We start from the raw sequence: 21,235 nt of genomic DNA, 5'->3' as shown, positions 1-21,235 counted from the left end.
GTACTAATTTGGTTAAAAAGTTTGTGATTTTTTATCATTTTAACCATATTGACCCAAAGAATAAATAACACGTCATTTTTACCGTAAATTGTGCGGCGTGAAAATGAAACCCTCCAAAATTAGCAAAATTGCGGTTTTCTTTTTAATTTCCCCACACAAATAGTATTTTTTTGGTTGCGCCATACATTTTATGGTAAAGTGAGTGATGGCATTACAATGGACAACTGGTCGCGCAAAAAACAAGCCCTCATACTAGTATGTGGATGAAAATATAAAAGTTATGATTTTGTGAAGGCGATGAGGAAAAAATTAAAACGTAAAAATAAAATTGTCCTTTAGGCCCAATTGGGCCGAGTCCTTAAGGGGATAATGCTTCTTCACTGCCGTCCTGTTTTAAGTAGTTTAAATGCTTTATTTTTGTCATTTATTGCCCCCTTAATGTTTTTATTCATCCATATTGGTTTTCTCTTCTGACCCTTTTATTCCCATGAGGTATATACATCTTACAGTGAGAGTTTAAGACAGTTTTCTTGTTTTTGAGGACATTATCCCATTTTATATTGTTATGGGCTTCTCGGAGTTGATTGAACTTTGCCTTCCTAAAGTTATTTGTTTTTGTGGCCCCTCAAGAGATTTTCTTTATTGAAGAACAAGTTATAATGTATTATATTATGATCACTATTTCCTAGGTATCCTACTTGCGCATTAGTTACTCTGTCAGGTCGGTTGGTTAATATCAAGTCCAGTAGGGCGCCACCTCTGGTCGGGCCCTGCACCATTTGAGACAGATAATTGTCTTTAGCTATAGTCAGAAACCTGTTTCCTTTATGAGATTCACAGGTCTCAGTCTTCCAGTTTATATCAGGATAGTTAAAGTCCCCCATTATTATCACCTCATTTTGATTTGCTGCCTTGTTTACTTGCCTCAATAATTGATCTTCGGCCTCTTCCATTATGTTTGGTGGCTTATAGCAAACCCATACCAGAATTTGTTTATTTTTATCTCCATATATTTCCACCCATAATTACTCCACATTATCGTTTCCCTACCAGATATCCTCCCGCAGTGCGGCCTTCAGACTGGACTTTACATAAAGACAAACTCCTCCCCCTTTCAGTTTTGTCCGATCCTTCCTGAATAGACTATAACCCTGTATGTTGACTGCCCAATCATAGTTTTCTCTATCGGCTCGATTGGGGGACACAGACCGTGGGTGTATGCTGCTGTCTCTAGGAGGTGACACTATGGCAACAAGAAAGTCGGCTCCTCCCAGCAGGATATACCCGCCTCCAGGCCCTGAGGTAATCAGTTTAAGCTTAGTGTCTGAAGGAGGTGGACATGGTCTGGATTTATCCAGGCCAGGTCTTATGTTTTATTATTTTCCTAGTTAGGGAATGTGTTAGTTTTTTATTCCTTTTTCTTTCCTGTTTTCAGGTGGGGACTCAGGGACTCCGGTTCCCTGTTTCCCCATTGCTAGTAAGGGGGCACAGACATTGCGTATATGCGCTGTTCACCCCCCCCCCCCTCGCCAATGGTCAGCGCCTGGGTTGGTACCTCATGGGTCCGGGTCCCCCTATTCCCTGCTCGCCTCGCTCGCGCATAGCAGCCAGGGTGATGCAGGTGATAAAAGGTGGCTGAAGACTTCATAGGAAGACTTCATGAGGCAAGTTCTTCTGACTGAGGTGAGTATTTTTCCCCTTTTTCTTCCAGGTAAAGACTTTTAGCCTCTGGAGACCCCCTATTTTGGCCCACTCTTGGTAGTCTGTATGGGGCCTGGCTTGAGGAACCTTGTTCCTCCTCTTATGGGGTTCCTTTATTCTTGGGGTGGGGATGAATGTCTCCCGTTTTATAGCAGTGGTGTGGAACAGAGTGCAAAGTTGTGAGGGAAATGTGTTTTCACTGTCATGGCTCTCATTTTCTGCGGGCACGCGGTTCAGCGACCGCATATCGCGTCCGCCATGTCCGTCAGCAGCATGAGGCTCGCCCGCTACCTTCCCCTGTCATCATTCGGGGCTGGGAGCGGGCGCCATTATTGGCCGCATATCGCGCCCGCCATATGTCCCTGTCGGCAGCATACTGCTGCTGGCGGGGAGCTCTCCCGCTCCCTCACCCTGTAATGCGCACGTAAGCTCGGGGATGGGAGAAAGAACGGGCGCCTTTATCGGCCGCCATTATCGCGGCTGCTGGCGGGGAGCTCGCCCGCTCCCTCCCCCTGTCATGCGCACGTTCGCTTGGGGCTGGGAGAAAGAACGGGCGCCTTTATCGGCCGCCATTATCGAGGCTGCTGGCGGGGAGCTCAATAGAAGAGAAAAAAAAAAACACAGCCAGCTGTGGGTGGGCAGAGCCAAGTTCCAACCTCGCTCGCGGCCGAAGTACATGTTCGGCCGATAATGGCGGTCGCTCCCAGCCCCGAGCTCTTTGCGCATGACAGGGGGAGGGAGCGGGCGCCTCTACTTGTTCCCACTCACCTGGAGAACTTGTGAATGGGGTTTCCGATTCGGCATCTGACTCAGAGGACTGCGCAGATATACCTGGTGTGGTGTACTCATTGGTTTCGGCCATAAGAGACACCTTCTATCTTAAGGACCCAGGATCTTCGGACGTGACTCCAGAAGTATCCTTTCATCGTGCCTGACCGGCACCCAAGATTTTCAGCTCTCACGGATATGGCTGACTCGGTGCACTCATTGGTTTCGGCCATAAGAGACACCTTCCATCTAGAGGACCCAGGAACTTCGGACGTGGCTCCAGAAGTTTCATAGTGTCCGACCTATCCCAGGGCTGCCTCACCTCGTTTCCCATTCACCTGGAAAACTTGTGGATGAGGTTTCTGATTTGGCCTCTGTCTCAGAGGACCGCACGGATATGCCTGATGTGGTGAACTCTTTGGATTCGGCCATAAGAGACGACACCTTCCATCTAAAAGGACCCAGGAACTTCGGACGTGGCTCCAGAAGTCTCCTTTCTTTGTGCCCGACCGGCACCCAAAGCTTTCAGCTCTCACGCTGAATTTTACACCCTGCAAGTATCCGCCTGGTGTCACCCTGACAAGAAGTTTCAGGACATGAAGAAGGTTCAAGTGCGGTATCCCTTCGCCAAGGACCTCATTGCTCGGTGGACCTTCTCTCCAACTGTGGATCCAAATCCGCCGGTCTCCCGCCTCTCTAAGGTGCCTGCCCGGCCATTGGCTAATGCCAGACCTTGCCTCACTTCGGTTAGATGGTCATTTGGGACAACCCCAACCGCTCTCCTGGGGCTCTAGTTCGATGCAGCCTCTGCCCGCTTTCGACTCTGCCGACTCTTTTCAAGAGTCTGATGCCTTCTGCTCCCTGCTCCAGTTTCCATTCGATTTTGCATGGATGTCCTGGGTCGATTGGCCGTGCCATTTGCCCAGTTTCATCACCGACCTTTTCAACTGGTGATTTTCTTCCAGTGTGACAGGTCTCCATTGTCTCTCCGCTCGGTCTTGTTGGTCCCTTCTATGGTGGCTTCGTTTTCCCCCTCATTTTTTTCGAGGGTGTTCCTTCCTGTCCATTCCTGCCAGTCTGTCAGGCTGGGGTGGTGTTTTCAGGGACCTCCGGGTCTGGGGTCTTGGCCCCCCGAGAAACTTTTTCCCCTTCAACATTCAGGGCAATTCTTTCTTTGCTTGTTCATGGGAATTTCCCTCCTGGGCGGAACTCAGATTTCCGTCCATCTCAGTTATCTTCAGTCTGACCGTCCCTGGGATGTGATCTTCTCGGCCGGTCCTCAGTCGTCCATGGCACTGGTCCCTACATCCAGGGGTGTTGGCTGTGATCTGCAACACCTGGGGTGCTCCAGACGTGGACCTCTGCTTGTCCCGCCACAACCGAAGTGTTCCTCTCTCTTGGTCGTGCCTTGCCCTACCTTATCTATTTGGTGGTCGGGCTTTGCCCTACCTTATCTGTTTCCTCCCTTTCTTCTCTTTTCGGGGTCTTGAGGAAACTCTCAGTGGGGCGTTTCCGCCATTCTAGTGGCCCAGCCTGGGCCCGGGGGGCATGGTACGTCGTCATGGTCAGGCTCCTGAACGACTTAACGTTGCGCCTTCCCTATCTTCCAGACCTCCTATCTCAGGTCTCCTGTGCCACCCCTATTACCGTCTCTGCTTTGACGGCGTGGTGGTTTTGAGAGCCACGGTTTTTCTCTTCCCAAGTCATTCGCACCATGCTGAAGGCTCATAAGTCCTCCTCGGCAAAAATTTACCGCCGTACCTGGCGGTCTTATTTTAGTTGGTGTGAAGCTCAGGTCTTGTGTCCTGTTACCTTTTCGGTTTCCCGTCTTCTCTCTTTCTTGCAGACGGGATTGGAACTGGGGTTGTCTCTCAGTTCCCTTAAGGGTCAGGTTTCGGCCCTTTATTCTTTTCCAGCGTCCTCTGGCTTCTAATTCTCATGTCTGGACCTTCCTTCAAGGAGTAGCGCATGCTGCCCCTTCTCCCCCTTGGGACTTAAATCTGGTTCTGGGGGTACTCCAAGGTGAATCTTTCGAACCCCTTGGTGAGGTGTCCCTGCGCCTCCTTTCTTGGAAAGTGGCGTTTTCTTGTTGTTATCTTCTCCATTCGGAGAGTGTCTGAATTGGCAGCTCTCTCCTGCCATTCTCAGTTTCTGGTGCTTCACCAGGACAAGGTTGTCTTCCGGCCAGATCCTTCCCTTTAGCCTAAGGTTGTTTTGGCCTTTCATCTTAATGAGGACATTGTTCTTCCATCCTTTTACCCCTCTCCTTCTCATTCTAGGGAGCATTTGCTCCACATACTGGATGTGGTTTGGGCTGTTAGGTATTGCCTCTCTATCTCTTCTTCGTTTCATCAGTGCGATTCCCTTTTCGTCCTTACGGAAGGTCGTCGTAAGGGATATCCTGCTTTCAAGGCTACCACTTTTCGCAGGATGTGGTCTGCCATTTCGGAAGCCTTCGCTGTAGGGGGAAGATTCCCCCCTTCAGGGTTGTGACTCTTTCAACCCGTTTCTGTTGGGGCATCCTGGGCTCTCCAGAACACAGATTTGCAAGGCAGCTACCTGGTCGGCTTTGCACACCCTCGAGGTTCTACCGGGTTCATATCGTCGCATCGGCTGATGCTAGTCTGGGCCGTAGTCTGCTGCAGGCGGCAGTGGAAAAGCCGTCTGCCTGACTGATTATCTGCCCACCCAAGGGACGGCTTTGGACGGTCTGTGTCCCCCAATGGAGCCAATAGAGAAAAGGAGATTTTTTAACACACTTACCATAAAATCTCTTTCTCGAAGGATCCATTGGGGGACACAGCTCCCGCCCTTTTGGGTTTCTCTTTGGTTCTCTGTCCGATGGTGTGTTCAGTTATATCTTTTCTTCTGTTCTCGGACAGTTCGTGTTTTTTCCTTGACCTGTCGGTCCTCTCCTATTGCTCTAGTACTTAAACTGATTACCTCAGTGCCTGGAGGCGGGTATATCCTCCCGGGTGGAGCCGACTTTCTTGTTGCCATAGTGTCACCTCCTAGAGATAGCAGCATACACCCACGGTCTGTGTCCCCCAATGGATCCTTCGAGAAAGAGATTTTACGGTAAGTGTTAAAAAATCTCCTTACTGTCCAACCAAGTCTCTGTTTTATCCACTATGTCATAATCCTCCTCAGACATTATCAACTCCAGTTCGTCAGTTTAATTGGACAGACTTCTAGCATTAGTCAACATGCAATTTAATGGTGTATATTTTTTTCTTCTTCTATGAAGCCTATCCCTATTAAATATTCTAACCTCTCCATCTGCTCCACCCTCAGGTACATTAATAAGTCCCCCTTCTCTATCTACACTATCTTCCCCATCTATGTTGTAGGTTCCCTTCCCCCAGTCCCTAGTTTAAACACTCCTCCACCCTTCTAGCCATCTTCTCCCCAAGCTCAGTTGCACCCTCCCCATTGAGGTGCAGCCTGTCCCTACGGTAGAGCCGGTAACCGACAGCGAAGTCGGCCCAGTTCTCCATGAACCCAAACCCCTCCTTCTTACACCAGCTTCTGAGCCACTTGTTTACCTCCCTAATCTCCCGCTGCCTCTCTGGTGTGGCTCGTGGTACAGGTAATATTTAAGAAAATAGTACCTTGGAGGTCCTTGCCTTAAGTTTGCAGCCTAAGTCCCTGAAATTATTTTTAAGTACACTCTACCTACCTCTTACTTTGTCATTGGTGCCAATATGTACCATGACGGCTGGGTCCTCTCCAGCTCCACCCAGCAACCTGTCAACCCGATCTGTGATGTGCCAAACTCGAGCGCCAGGAAGACCACAAACTGTTCGGCGATCCCGGTCTTTGTGACAGATCGCCCTGTCTGTCCCCCACTACCAGTACCTATCTGGCTTGTCCTGCACTCTTCCCTCCCTCCTTACTAGAGCAGACACCCCCCTGGCGGTCAGAGTCCTGCTGCAGTACTGCTAGCTCTGAAATGGCATCCCCCCATCTGCCAACCAGACTAGCCTCCCTGACACTTTTCCCTCTACCCTGTTTTCTAACTGTAAGCCAGCTAGCTGCCTGACTATCCTGCACCTCTGTCCCCCTATCCTCCCCCAGCTCTACACCAGAGAGTAGACTCCTCTCCAGGTTGTCAATGCCTCTCAGTGTTGCCAGTTGCTCCTCTAGATCCAGGATCTGGGCTTCCAAATGAACAACTCGCACACATCTCGCACAGCAATATGCACCCTCAAACTGCCGTTCAAGGATTGCATACATTGTGCAAGATGTACATTGGACTGCATTTTCAAACATGGATTCCACACTAGATTTTGGGATTGCAAAAATTAACAGTAAAAAAAAATAAAAAAAAATCTAATATTTCAATTTAAACTCCCTGAATTTAAAGTCCCTTCATTTTCAGTCCCTCTCACTTTTATACTTCATACTCTTGTATACAGACACACAATCACTAGCTCAAACAATTGCTTAGTGTACTTGCTTTTATAGTTACCACACACAACCCCTCTCTTCCACTGCCTGGAAGTGAATGCAAACGGGTATGCATAACCAAGTAACAAACATTGTTACCACAATGGAGAGGAATGAAAGTGCTAGCCTCCACAACTCAACGTTTCGCTCCAAGGCTTCATCTTGGGCGTGGTCAATGGACAAACAACCCTCCTTAATATATGAAGCAATATCCAATCACACTTCAGTTCCGTGAACACCTGATAGATAAATGTACGCCCCAAGTATATCATGGGACCATAAAGGGAAACCTCCTGTATAACATATAATTGCCCATTGGAAAAGTCATACCTCCATAAGTGTGACATGATCGTCAAGCCAAACTGACATTAGTGATCCATATTACTATACAGAAATTAATAAAACACACCTTGCGATATGATGATCCCAGTCCTCTCGCCGGTAACGCGTTATGATCCTGACCGGGGGGAGGAAGGAGAAAGTAAGTGGCGCCTGCCGGTCCGGCAGCAGGCGCCATAGCCGTGATGCGGTTGGGAGGTTTCTGACTGCTGCCGGACCGGCGGGCGCCACTTATTTAACTCATCACCTGCGGGAAGACTGGGATCATCATATCGCAAGGTGTGTTTTATTTCTGTATAGTAATATGGATCGCTAATGTCAGTTTGGCTTGCTGATCACATGGCTCTTGTATGGCTTATCCAGTGGCCAATTATACGTTGCACAGGAGGTTTCCCTTTATGGTCACATGGTATACTTGGGGCTTACATTTATCTATCAGGTGTTCATGGAACTGAACACCTGATAGATATTAACCCCTTAAGGATGTCGGGAGTATCCATACACCCCCTTTTTAAAGGGCTGAGGGCGTATGGGTACGCCCGTGAGAATTTCGGTCCCCGCCACTATCCGGTTGGGGACCAGACCGGGATGCCTGGAAAATAAGTGGCATCGGGGATGTCCAAGACACCCCGGACCCCCTGAAGGGATAGGAGTTAGGTGGCAGGGGTGCCACCCCTCCTATCCCTGCTATTGGTCGGTCAGAAGCGACCGACCAATAGCAGGGGGGGGGGTTTATAGTTCGGTTTTCCCCCGTTCTGCCCACCTACAGTAGTCCGGAGGTCCACTCACCATCGGCGTGGCGTGCTGCAGACTACAGAAGCCGGTAAGTTGCCTAGCAACATCTGGAGGGCTACAGTTTGGAGACGACTATATAGTGGTCTCTAAACTGTAGCCCTCCTGATGTGGCAAAACTTCAACTCCCAGCATGCCCAGACAGCTGTTTGCGCATGCTGGGATTTGTAGTTTTGCAACAGCTGGAGGGCTACAGTTTGGAGATCACTGTGCAGTGGTCTCTAAACTGTGGCCCTTCAGATCTTGCAAAACTACAACTCCCAGCATGCCCAAACAGCAAACTGCTGTCTTGCCATGCTGGTAGTTGTAGTTGCGTACCTCCAGCTGTTGCATAACTACATCTCCCAGCATGCCCTACGGCGATCAGTACATGCTGGGAGTTGTAGTTTTGCAACAGCTGGAGGCACACTGGTTGGAAAATGCTGAGTTAGGTAAGAGTACCTAACTGAAGGTTTTCCAACCAGTGTGCCTCCAGCTGTTGTAAAACTACAACTCCCAGCATGCACAGTATGCAAGTGCATGCTGGGAGTTGTAGTTCTACAACAGCTGGAGGTTTGCATCCCCCCCCCATGTGAATGTACACTGGCGGGTTTAAAGTGAGTATCCTGCTTCAAGTTTGAGCTGCGGCGGAAACTCCTTGCGGGAAACTCACCATAAACCCCCGTCTGTGTGAATGTACCCTAAAAACTCTACACTACACTAGCACATAATAAAGGGTAAAACACTACATATACATATACAACCTTACACTGTCCCCACCAATAAGGTATTGTACGGCAGTGTTTCCAAAATGGAGCCTCCAGCTGTTGTAACACAACAACTCCCAGCATTTCCAGACAGCCACTGACTGTCCAGGCATGCTGGGAGTTTAGCAACAGCTGGAGGCACCCTGTTTGGGAATCACTGGTGTAGAATACCCCTATGTCCACCCCTATGCGATCCCTAATTTAGTCCTCAAATGCTCATGGCGCTCTCTCACTTCAGAGCCCTGTTGTATTTCAAGGAAACCGTTTAGAGCCACATATGGGGTATTTCCGTACTCAGGAGAAATTGCACTTCAAATTTTGTAGGGCTTTTTCTCCTTTTACCTCTTATGAAAAGGAAAAGTTGGGGTCTACACCAGCCTGTTTGTGTAAAAAAATACAAAAATTTACACTAACATGCTGGTGTTGCCCCATACTTTTTATTTTCAGGTAAAAGTGAAAAAAAGCCCCCCAAAATTTGTAAAGCAATTTCTCCTGAAGACAGAAATACCCCATATGTGGACAGAAAATGCTCTGCAGGCGCACAACAAGGCTCAGGAGTGAGAGCGCACCATGTACATTTGAGACCTAAATTGGTGATTTGCACAGGGGTGGATGATTTTACAGCGGTTCTGATAAACGCAAAAAAATACCCACATGGGACCCCATTTTGTAAACTACACTCCTCACGGAACGTAACAAGGGGTATAGTGCGCCTTAACACCCCACAGATGTTTGATGAATTTTCGTTAAATTTAGACGGGAAAATGAAAATTTGAGAACATACCCCATATGTGGATGTAAAGTGCTCTGCGGGCGAACTACAATGCTCAGAAGAGAAGGAGCGCCATTGGGCTTTTAGAGAGAAAATTTGTCTGGAATTGAAGGCCATGTGTGTTAACAAAGCCCCTATCGTGCCAGAGCAATTGACCCCCCCCCCCACATGCGACCCCATTTTGGAAACTAAACCCCTCACAGAGTGTAATAAGGGGTGCAGTGAGCCTTTATGCCCCACAGGTATCTGACAGATTTTTGGAACAATGGTCCGTGAAAATGAAAAATGTAATTTTTCATTTGCACAGCCCACTGTTCCAAAGATCTGTCAAACGCCAGTGGGGTGTAAATGCTCACTTCGTCACTTATTAAATTCTGTGAGGGGTGTAGTTTCCAAAATGGGGTCATGTGGGGGGCTTTGTAAATGCACATGGCCCCCGACTTCCATTCCAAACAAACTCTCTCCCCAAAAGCTCAATGGCGCTGCTCCTCTTCTGAGCTTTGTGGTGCACCAGCAGAGCACTTGACCTCCACACATGGGGTAATTTATAAATTTTGGGGGGCATTTTCTCCTATCCTAAAAATGTGAATTTGGGGAAAAAAAAACTACATTTTAGTGAAAAAAAATTATCATTTTCATTTACCTATCAGACTTAACCAAAAACTCGTAAAATACCTGTGGGGTGTTAAGGCTCACTGTACCCCTTTTTTTTGTTGCTGTTCTGGCACCATAGGAGCTTTTTAAATGCGACATGCCCCCAAAAACCATTTCAGCAAAATTCCGCAAAATCCAATTGTTGCTCCTTCCCTTCTGAGCCCTCTTGTGCACCTACAGAGGGGGAGGGGTTCTCTTGTTTTACCCCTTGTAAAAATTCAAAATAAAGTAAAAAATTTAGTTTTTTACATTTTCTCCTTCACTCTGCTGCAAAGTTAACAAACTTTCTGAATTCATGTATTGGACAGGTGAAAACTTCTCTCTGAAAAGGATCGCACAGCGGCGCTTGCAGGAGGCTCTCTGTTATATATGCACAGAGGCAGCGGTGATGGAACCAAACAGGTTTATTGGTTTAAAAGCACTGGTAAGATGCAGAGACAATGCGTTTCGCAACGATCCCCTTGCTTTCTGAATGTTATTTTGAATACTTTGAGGGGTGCAGTTTCTATAATGGGGTAATTTTTGGGGTATTTCTAACCTGAAACCTGTAGCACGCGCACTGGCGTCCACACCCGGCTGGGTGAAATGCCTTTTTAAAGCACCTGCACTTTATGAAGAATAAAAGATAAGAAATTACAGTAAGCGGTGAGTGCCATTCCTTCCTTCTTTGTATATTTGGATCTAACCTGAAAGACCCTCAAATCCACTTCACTGAACTGTTCCCTGAAAAATTCCAATTTTGAAATTTTCGTGAAAAATTGGAAAATTGTTGCTGAATTTTGAAGCCCTCTTATGTCTTCCAAAAGTAAAAACATGTCAACTTTATGATGCCAACATAAAGTAAACCTATTGTATATATGAATCAATATATAATTTATTTGGAATATCTATTTTCCTTACAAGCAGAGAGCTTCAAATTAGAAAATGCTACACTCTAAATTTTCATGAAATTTGGGGATTTTTCACCAAGAAAGGATGCAAGTAATGACGAAAATTTACCACTATGTTAAAGTAGAATGTCATGAAAAATGGGATTCATGCGGGGACAGAACACCCCCTTTCCTGTACATTGCCACGGCCCCATACAGGAGATAGCGGGGGGCCCCATTGCTCGGACCCCCCACGATAAAGTTCAGAGCACTACAGATCTTCTTTAAGGACTGAGCCCTTTTTCACCTTATATTTCACACCATATTTTTCCATTGACCACGCCCTGGATGAAGCCTTGGAGCGAAACGTTGGGTTATGGAGGCTAGCATTTTAATTGCTCTCCATTGTGGTAAAAATGTTTGTTAGGCTGGGTTCACACTACGTTTTTCAACTACGGTTCCCGCATACGTTTTCTATCAAAAACCGTATGGGAAAAAAACTGATGGAACAGTATGGGAAAAAGTAAACCGTATGCGTTTTTAAACAGTATACTGTTTTTAAAAGTGCATACTGTTCTGTCCGTTTTTATAGAAAAAAACCCCATAAGTTTTTGAAAATTTTGTCCATTTTTAATTGGAGGGGTCTTGGGTGGGGACTTTAGGATTCAAATGCGCATGTGCTAAGTAAAAACGTATACGGTTTTCCCGTATGGAACCGTATACATGTGCGTTTCCCATTGACGTCCATGTTAAAAAAAACGTATGCGGTTGACCACGATTTTGTCTCCGGTTTAAAAACCGTACTGCAACCGCATACGTTTTGTTAACATGGACGTCAATGGGAAACGCACACGTTTACGGTTCCATACGAGAAAAACGTTTTTACTTTGCACATGCGCATTTGAATCCTGAAGTCCCCACCCAAGACCCCTCCCATTAAAAATGGACAAAATTTTCAAAAACGTATGGTTTTTAAAAAAATAAAAACTGACGGAACTGTATGCACTTTTAAAAACAGTATACTGTTTAAAAACGCATATGGTTTACTTTTTTCCATACTGTTCCATCGGTTTTCTGCCGTACGGTTTTCTTTAGAAAAACGGATTGAAAACAGTATGGCAAAAACGTGATGTGAACCCAGCCTTACTTGGTTATGCATACCCTATTTGTAATAATTTTGACCTTGTGATTTATATGTTTCATGCACTTTGCCTTTTTACTAGTTATCTATGTGATATAACCACCATGGTCTCATCTGTATGCAATGTGCGTAGTCTCCATCTGTTAGTCTGTCCCACCAGCAGCACTTTGCCATTATTTCATCTTCCTCTTTGAATTTTCCTTTTAATATTTTTTAAATGTGTGTTTCTCTGTGCATATATGTTTAAATTTATACCATTTTTGATCGCTATACGCTTGCCTTTATGTTTTTTTTCTTGTATGTATATTTCCAATGGCACAGATCTATTACGTTTGGGACCCATGGTTGGATTTTGCTATATTTTATTTATCTGATGTGTTGTGTGTACTGTACAGAACTTTGATGAAGCTCCTGTTATCTACACTGAAAGTGATTTGCAGTCTGCAGCTCTATTTGACTTCTGTGTGTAAGGACTTGCTTTATATGTATTACATTTCTTCTTTTTTTCTTTGTAATTTTTTCATACTTTCAGTTAACATTCTTTGGGCTTCAGAGCCAATTACTAGTTTTGAATTTAGTAATGGTCTCAGGATACAATACTTACTTACAATAGTTGTCCCAGAACCATTAAACCTTGCTTTTACATTCACCAATATTACCACTTGGGGGCAGCTTTATATCATTAACTATATTAGGAAGTGACAACACCATTTACCAAGATAGTATATTCGTGAACATTGTTAAAATGCCATCTTGTGGTCATTTTAATTAATTACAGGTTATTTAGTTGCTAGGTAGACAACGTTTAAGCTTCTAAAAATTGCTAGTTCAATGGATTCAGTTTAAACTGTTAATGTGTCCACAAATAAATATTTAGGCAAATTAAAAAGTAAATTGTGGGGAGAGGGGCTTATCAAGATTAATTTCTTTGTTGCCTATAGTGACCAGAGCTCAGCTTTCATTTTACAAGTGCAATATCAACACACCTTACACATTTACCACACTGTACTCAGCAGTGAACTGGGGTAACTCCTCCCCAACTACACTACATGGGTAAGAATTTAGGGGCTCCCATTGGCAGACAGGGTCACAGAGTTTACACAGCTCCTCTCTCACATAATCATTGTGGTAAGAAGTCCTTTGGTGGGCCCAACACTTGTGTGGCATTCAGTAAATCTGCAGCACTGCGCAGGTTAATTAGCTAAAGTCTCGGAATGTCTGGTGGGACACCCCGGGACCCCATGTGATTGTTCCCCTACACAGATCGGGTGTGCGTAGGTCTGGTGTCGGCAATGCGCCGGGTAAGTAATCTCCCTCTAGCAGTTGCAAAATTACAACTACCAGCATGCACAGACAGTCTGGGCATGCTGGGGATTGTAGTTTTGCAACATCTGGAGGACCACAGTTTGGAGACCACTGTGTAGTGATCGCTAAACTGTGGCCATCCATATTTTGGAAAACTACAACTCCCAGCATGCCCAGACAGCCAACGGCTGTAGTTTTGGACCATCTGAAGGGCAACACTTTAGAGACCACTGGTAACAAATCAGTGCTTGCTGCTGCCTGCACCTAGCTTTTTAAAGGGTGCAGTTTTGTTTTGTTTTTTTGCAGTTGCTGGTGGCATGGACCACAAACACCCACAAAAAAGCGCAAAAACCCTGCACCCAAAGTAGTGCTGATCAGTGATAATTCACTGATCAGCAATCAGGACAGTCTGTACACAGGGTATGATCCGTCCACACAGCGCAGAACAGTCGATGGTGGCACAGACAGCAAATGCTCCCCATAAAGGACAAAAAACCTGCAGCGCAAAAAAAAAAAAAAAAAAAAAAGTCTACAGTAAACGTAAAAAGAAATACACTACACATTGAAATAAAGTGAAAACACTACATTTTCACGTTTTACCCCCCCCCCTATAAAATATTACTGCCCCGAAGGCTTCTTGGGTATACGCCATGCGCTTCCCTCCAACGCAGAGACCGCCAATTAGGAAGAGGAGAAAGATCCCACGTTTCTTTTTCCTCCCCCGTCATCATCCAGTGATGTTGAGCCCCCTAGAAGGCAGCGCCACAGGGCAATGCCAGTAGAGGCCCCACATACTAATGACCCTGTCCCCCCCCCCCCCCCCCATATAGGTGACCCCACCTGGACCCCAGTTCCGGGCAGTTGAGCAACTGTTGACACCTCAGGCCTTGCTGAAATGGACTTTACATTAAAAAAACTAAAAAAAATTTACTTTTTTGTGCACACGGCAGAATTTCTGCGGCAGATGTTTCTGCTGCAGAAATCCCAATTCTGGAGTCCGCAGTAAGAATAGACATGTCTACTCTTTCTGCAGAGTCCGCATGGAAATGCATTGCCGTCTATAAGATGGCTCACTTCCGAGCAGTACTAGAGCTGGCATGTTCTGATGGCACTCCACTGTCGGTGGAATGTCCGCACAGAAATTTTCCATCTGCAAATCACTTATGCAAAGCACTAAATCAAATGTGCATGGAGCTCTCTCACTCCGGGGCCCTGTCGTATTTCAAGGCAACAGTTTAGGGCCACATATGGGGTATTTCTGTAGTCAGGAGAAATTGTGTTACATATTTTTGGCTTTTTCTCCTTTTACTACTTTTGAAAGTGAAAACATTGGGCTCCACCAGCATGTTAGACAAGGCCACATTAAGTGTGTAATGCTTGAAGAAGGTGTGAATAGTGGACCAGGTCGCTGCTCTACATATCTGCTCTAATGAGGCAGAAGACTTTTCAGCCCAGGAGACCGCCATAGCTCTAGTAGAATGAGCTTCGGGATGTTCTGGAATCTAATTTCAGAATCTAATAGAGCCTCGGCCTCGCAGATTTGCAAGGCGGCTACCTGGTCGTCTTTGCACACTTTCTCGAGGTTTTACAGAGTTCATACTTTCGGATTGGCTGATGCTAGTCTGGGTCGTAAAGTGTTGCAGGCGGCAGTGGATCGGCCATCTGCCTGACTGCTTATCTGCCCACCCAAGGGACGGCTTTGGTACGTCCCACGGTCTGCGTCCTCCAATGGAGCCGATAGAGAAAAAGAGATTTTTGTTTACTTACCGTAAAATCTCTTTCTCGGAGGAGAAATTGAGTTACAAATTTTGGGGGTCTTTCTCTCCTTTTACCCCTTATGAAAAGGAAAAGTTGGGGGGGTCTACATCAGACATTTGTAGCCCCATTTCTTTTGAGTAAAGACATACCCCATATGCGGATGTAAAGTGCTCTGCTGGCGCACTACAATGCTCAGAAGAGAAGGAGCACCATTGGGATTTTGAAGAGGAAAATTTGTCCGGAATTGAAGGCCACGTGTGTTTACAAAGCCCCCATAGTGCCTAAACAATTGACCCCCCCACATGTGACCCCATTTTGGAAACTACACCCCTCACGGAATGTAATAAGGGGTGCAGTGAGCATTTACGCCCCACAGGTGTCTGACAGATTTTTTTGAACAGTGGTCCGTGAAAATGAAAAATGTAATTTTTCATTTGCACTGCCCACTGTTCCAAAGATCCATCAAACGCCAGTGGGGTGTAAATGCTCACTGCACCCCTTATTAAATTCTGTGGGGATGTAGTTTCCAAAATGGGGTCACATGTGGGGGAGGGTCCACTGTTCTGGCACCACGGTGGGCTTTGTAAATGCATGAGGCCCCTGACTTCTATTCCAACCAAATTCTCTCTCCATAATCTCAATTGGGCTCCTCTTCTGAGCATTGTAGTGTGCCAGCAGAGCCCTTGACGTCCACACATGGGTATTTCCATACTCCGTAGAGAATGCCCCCCAAAATTTGTAACCCCATTTCTTCTATTACCCCTTGTAGAAGTGTAAAATTTGGGGAAAAAAAACAGCATTTTAGTGAAAAAATTTATAAATTCATTTACACATCCAACTTTAACTAAAAGTCTTCAAACAGCTGTGGTGTATTAAGGCTCACTGTACCCCTTGTTACGTTCCTTGAGGGGTGTAGTTTCCAAAATAGTATGCCATGTGTTTTTTTATTTTTTTTGCTGTTCTTGCACCATAGGGGCTTCCTAAATGTGACATGCCCCCAAAAGCCATTTCAGCAAAATTTTCTTTCCAAAAGCCAAATGCGATTCCTTGTCTTCTAAGCATTGTAGTGCGCCCGCAGTGCACTTGACGTCCACACATGGGGTATTTCCATACTCAGAAGGGATGGGGTTACAAATTTTACATGTCCAATTTTAACGAAAAGTCATCAAAAACCTGTGGGGTGTTAAGGCTCACTGGAACCCTTCTTACGTTCCCTGAGGTGTGTAGTTTCCAAAATGGTATGACATGTGGGGGTTTTCTTGCTGTTCTGGCACCATAGGAGCTTCCTAAATGTGACATGCCCCCCAAAAACCATTTCAGAAAAACTCACTCTCCAAAATCACATTGTCGCTCCTTCCCTTCTGAGCCCTCTACTGCGCTCGCCGAGCACTTTACATCCACATATGAGGTATTTCCTTACTCAAGAGAAATTGGGTTACAAATTTTAGGAAGATTTTTCTCCTTTTACCCCTTGTAAAAATTCAAAAACTGGGTCTACAAGAACATGAGAGTATAAAAAATTAAAATTTAGAATTTTCTCCTTCACTTTGCTGCCATTCCTGTAAAACACCTAAAGGGTTAATACACTTACTGAATGTCATTTTGAATACTTTGAAGGGTGCAGTTTTTATAATGGGGTAATTTGTGGGGTATTTCTAATAGGAAGGCCCCTCAAATTCACTTAAAAACTTAACTGGTACCTGAAAAATTCAGATTTTGAAAATTTTGGGAACAATTGGAAAATTGCTGCTATACTTTGAAGCCCCAAATGACCCCATTATAAAAACTTCTTCCAAAAGTAAAAACATGTCAACTTTATGATGCAAACATAAAGTAGACATATTGTATATGTGAATAAATATATAATTTAGGATGTCCATTTTCCTTATAAGCATAGAGTTTCAAAGTTTTTGAATTTTTCACTAAGAAATTATGCAAGTATTGACGAAAATGTACCACTAACATAAATTACAATGTCACAAAAAAAACTATCTCTGAATCAGAATGAAAAGTAAAAGCATCCCAGAGCTATTAATGCTTAAAGTGACAGTGGTCAGATTTGCAAAAAAGGCCTGCGTCCTTGAGGTGAAAATGAGCTGCGTCCTTAACCCCTTAAGGACCGGGCCATTTTACACCTTAGGACCCGGCCATTTTTTGAACATCTGACCACTGTCACTTTAAACATTAATAACTCTGGGATGCTTTTAGTTATCATTCTGATGCCGAGAGTTTTTTCATGACATATTCTACTTTAACATAGTGGTAACATTTTGTGGTAACTTGCATCCTTTCTTGGTGAAAAATTCAAAAATTTGATGAAAAATTTGAAAATTTAGCATTTTTCTAACTTTGAAGCTCTCTGCTTGTAAGGAAAATGGATATTCCCAATAATTTTTGTTTTATTCACATATCCAATATGTCTACTTTATGTTTGCATCATAAAATTGACGTGTTTTTACTTTTGGAAGACATCGGACGGCTTCAAAGTTCAGCAGCAATTTTCAAATTTTTCACAAAATTTTCAAACTCACTATTTTTCAAGGACCAGTTCAGGTTTGAAGTAGATTTGAAGGGTCATCATATTAGAAATACCCCACAAATGACCCCATTATAAAAACTACACCCCCAAAGTATTCAAAATGACATTCAGTCAACATTTTTTAATTTTTTTTATTTAAAAGTTTTATTTTTCAACAAAGGAACAAAAATGCATTCCATAACATTGAAAGATAACCAATAGTGCAGGAACAATAAGTGCACATACAGTCAGCTACACGTACAGCAAATTCAGTCAGCATTTTAACCCTTTAGGTGTTTCACAGGAATAGCAGCAAAGTGAAGGAGAAAATTCACAATCTTCATTTTTTACACTCGCATGTTCTTGTAGACCCAATTTTTGAATTTTTACAAGGGGTAAAAGGAGAAAATGTATACTTATATTTGTAGCCCAATTTCTCTCGAGTAAGCACATACCTCATATGTCTATGTAAAGTGTTCGGCGGGTGCAGTAGAGGGCTCAGAAGTGAAGGAGCGACAAGGGGATTTTGGTGAGTATGTTTTTCTGAAATGGTTTTTGGGGGGCATGTTGCATTTAGGAAGCCCCTATGGTGCCAGAACAGCAAAAAAAAAAAAAAAAAAAAAACACATGCCATACCATTTTGGAAACTAGACCCCTTGAGGACCGTAACAAGGAATTAAGTGAGCCTTAATATCCTACAGGTGTTTCACGACTTTTGCATATGTAAAAAATAAAATTCTTTTTTCACTAAAATGTGCGTTTCCCCCCCAAACTTCAAATTTTTGCAAGGGTTAATAGCAGAAAAGACCCCCCAAAATTTGTAACCCCATCTCTGAGTATGGAGGTACCCCATAAGTTTACCTGAAGTGCACTGCGAGCGAACTACAATGCTCAGAAGAGGAGTCATATTTGGCTTTTTGAGAGCAAATTTTGCTCGGGGGGCATGTCGCATTTAGGAAGCCCCTATGGTGCCAGGACAGCAAAAAAAAAAAAAAACACATGGCATACCATTTTGGAAACTAGACCCCTTGAGGAACGTAACAAGGAATAAAATAAGCCTTAATACCCCACAGGGGTTTCCCGACTTTTGCATATGTATAAAAAAAAAAATTTTTTTTCACTAAAATGTGTGTTTCCCCCCAAATTTCAAATTTTTGCAAGGGTTAATAGCAGAAAAGACCCCCCCAAAATTTGTAACCCCATCTCTTCTGAGTATGGAGGTACCCCATAAGTGGACGTCAAGTGCACTGCAGGGGCGCCACAATGCTCAGAAGAGAAGGAGTCACATTTGCAAACTTTGCTGAAATTGGGGGGACATGTCGCATTTAGGAAGCCCCTATGGTGCCAGGACAGCAAAAAAAAGAACACATGGCATACCATTGTGGAAACTAGACCCCTTGAGGAACATAACAAGGGCTAAAGTAAGCCTTAATACCCCACAGGGGTTTCACGACTTTTGCATATGTAAAAAAAAACATATTTTTTTCACTAAATTGTGTGTTTCCCCCCAAATTTTACATTTTTACAAGGGTTAATAGCAGAAAAGACCCCCCCCACAATTTGTACATACATTTCTTTGGAGTAAGGACATACCGTATTTTTTTGATGATTTTGGCTTGGCGGTTGCACAGCAGGTCTTGCTTGAGTGGGAGCGCAGGTCAGGGGCCTTGAGCTTGATATGGAGCCAGGATGTGGGACCCCCCCCTCAAGGAGCGTTAATGGGGTGAGCACTGAATATAGGGGAACACTATGGGGGACAACTGGCCGTAACTGGGGTAGACAGGTGAGGTACAGAGGCCCGTAATATGGGGTACAGTGAGCCAGAAAATTATTAAACATAATAAAATAGGATATGTTCCCAGAATGATGACCCAGAGCATAGCCAAAACTAAAAAAATATGCCCACCCCAAACCCTATGCTCTGAATCATCATTCTGGGAATGTGATGTGTGTGGCCGTTCCTAACCTGTTGCCTCAAATGCGCACCCGCTCAGGTGGAGAGAGAGAGCGCTGCACATTTGAGGCAACATAAAAAAGTCCCCGATGATCGTGACTCAGTGACCTATGACCCATTTTTGAAAAAAGAAAAAAACACCCCCAGAGGTCTTATCAGGTTTTTTTTTCTTCAGGTTTTTTTGTGCAATTTAGTGATTTATGGGGGTTAAATTTTGGAATGTACTCTGGACTTGGTACATTGGTCAAATTATGGAAAATTCAAATGAAAAGGGAAAATTTAGGGCTCCATGGAAGTGTGATACTCCCTCAAGCAGCCTATGCAGAGGCCCGGATTATCTGGGCAAGTGTCACATTGATATGTGGTGTCCTTCCGAATCCCCTTCCTGAAACACACTCTGCATCTTTTCTGGGATCGCCCCTTCTTTCCACTGTGGGGGACCTCACCTGGAAAGTGTTGGCCTGGGACGACCCTGGCGCCTATAACGCCAGACCCTTGGGAAGTCCGCCCTGATCTTTCCCGGTCAGCAAAGATCAGGAACCTTAGGACTTCTTCTTGGTACTGGAGGAATGTCCCTGTGTTGCCAGCGTACTGGGATAGTACAAAAGCGTTGTACATGGCAACCTGTACCAAGTAGACCGCAACTTTTTTGTACCATGTCCGTGTTTTCCGCATGGCGTTATATGGCTTGAGGACTTTATCTGAGAGATCAACTCCCTCCATATACCGATTGTAGTCCAGAATACAATCGGGCTTGAGGACCGGTCCCACGGTACCTCACACAGGGACAGGGGTGCTGCCGTTCCCATGAATAGTGGTGAGCATAAGGACATCCCTCTTATCCTTATACTTCACCAACAACAGGTTATCATGGGTGAGGGCACAGGACTCACCCTTGGGGATAGGCGTCTGGACCAAATTTAGAGGGAGTCCTCTGTTTCTTCCGCACGGTCCCACAAACGGACGTGGATCTGGCGGAAAGGGACTTGAACAGAGGGATGCTGGTATAAAAGTTATCCACGTACACGTGGTAACCCTTATCCAGCAATGGGTGCACAAGGTCCCAAACGAGTTTCCCGCTAACACCCAGAGTGGGGGGACATTCTGGGGGTTCAATACGGGAATCTCGTCCCTCATATACTATAAACTTGTATGTGTACTCGGAGGTACTCTCACAAAGTTTATAGAGCTTCATGCCATACCGCGCCCGCTTCGAGGGAATATACTGGCGGAAGAGGAGTCTCCTCTTAAAACTGAGAGGCTCGTCTACCGAGAGGTCCCTGAGCGGTACATAGGCCTCCAAAAATTTGGCCCCAAAGTGATCGATGACCGGCCTCACTTTGTAAAGCCGGTCATGGGCGGGATCACCTCGGGGCGGACATGCCACGTTATTTTCATAATGCAGGCATTTCCAAATCGCCTCGTACCACTTCCGTGTCATCGCCATACTGTAAAGCGGGGTCTGGTAG

The 21,235-nt window shown here is 45.0% G+C and overlaps 1 protein-coding gene across 1 annotated transcript in view; it reads right to left on the bottom strand.

Annotated features, from left to right (window-relative positions):
• Positions 1 to 1,069, bottom strand: part of ZNF414 (zinc finger protein 414) — a 69,838-nt gene extending 68,769 nt beyond the window's left edge. The window contains exon 1 of the mRNA XM_056570591.1: positions 1,051 to 1,069. The gene's annotated coding sequence lies outside the window, so the exon portion shown is untranslated. The remainder of the gene's footprint in view (positions 1 to 1,050) is intronic.
• Positions 1,070 to 21,235: the final 20,166 nt, after the last annotated feature.

The sequence above is a fragment of the Hyla sarda genome, chromosome 1, assembly GCF_029499605.1.
Source record: "Hyla sarda isolate aHylSar1 chromosome 1, aHylSar1.hap1, whole genome shotgun sequence".
NCBI classification, from domain to species: Eukaryota; Metazoa; Chordata; class Amphibia; order Anura; family Hylidae; genus Hyla; species Hyla sarda.
Note: the sequence above shows the minus strand (reverse complement) of the source record. Positions and strands in the feature narration are given on the sequence as shown.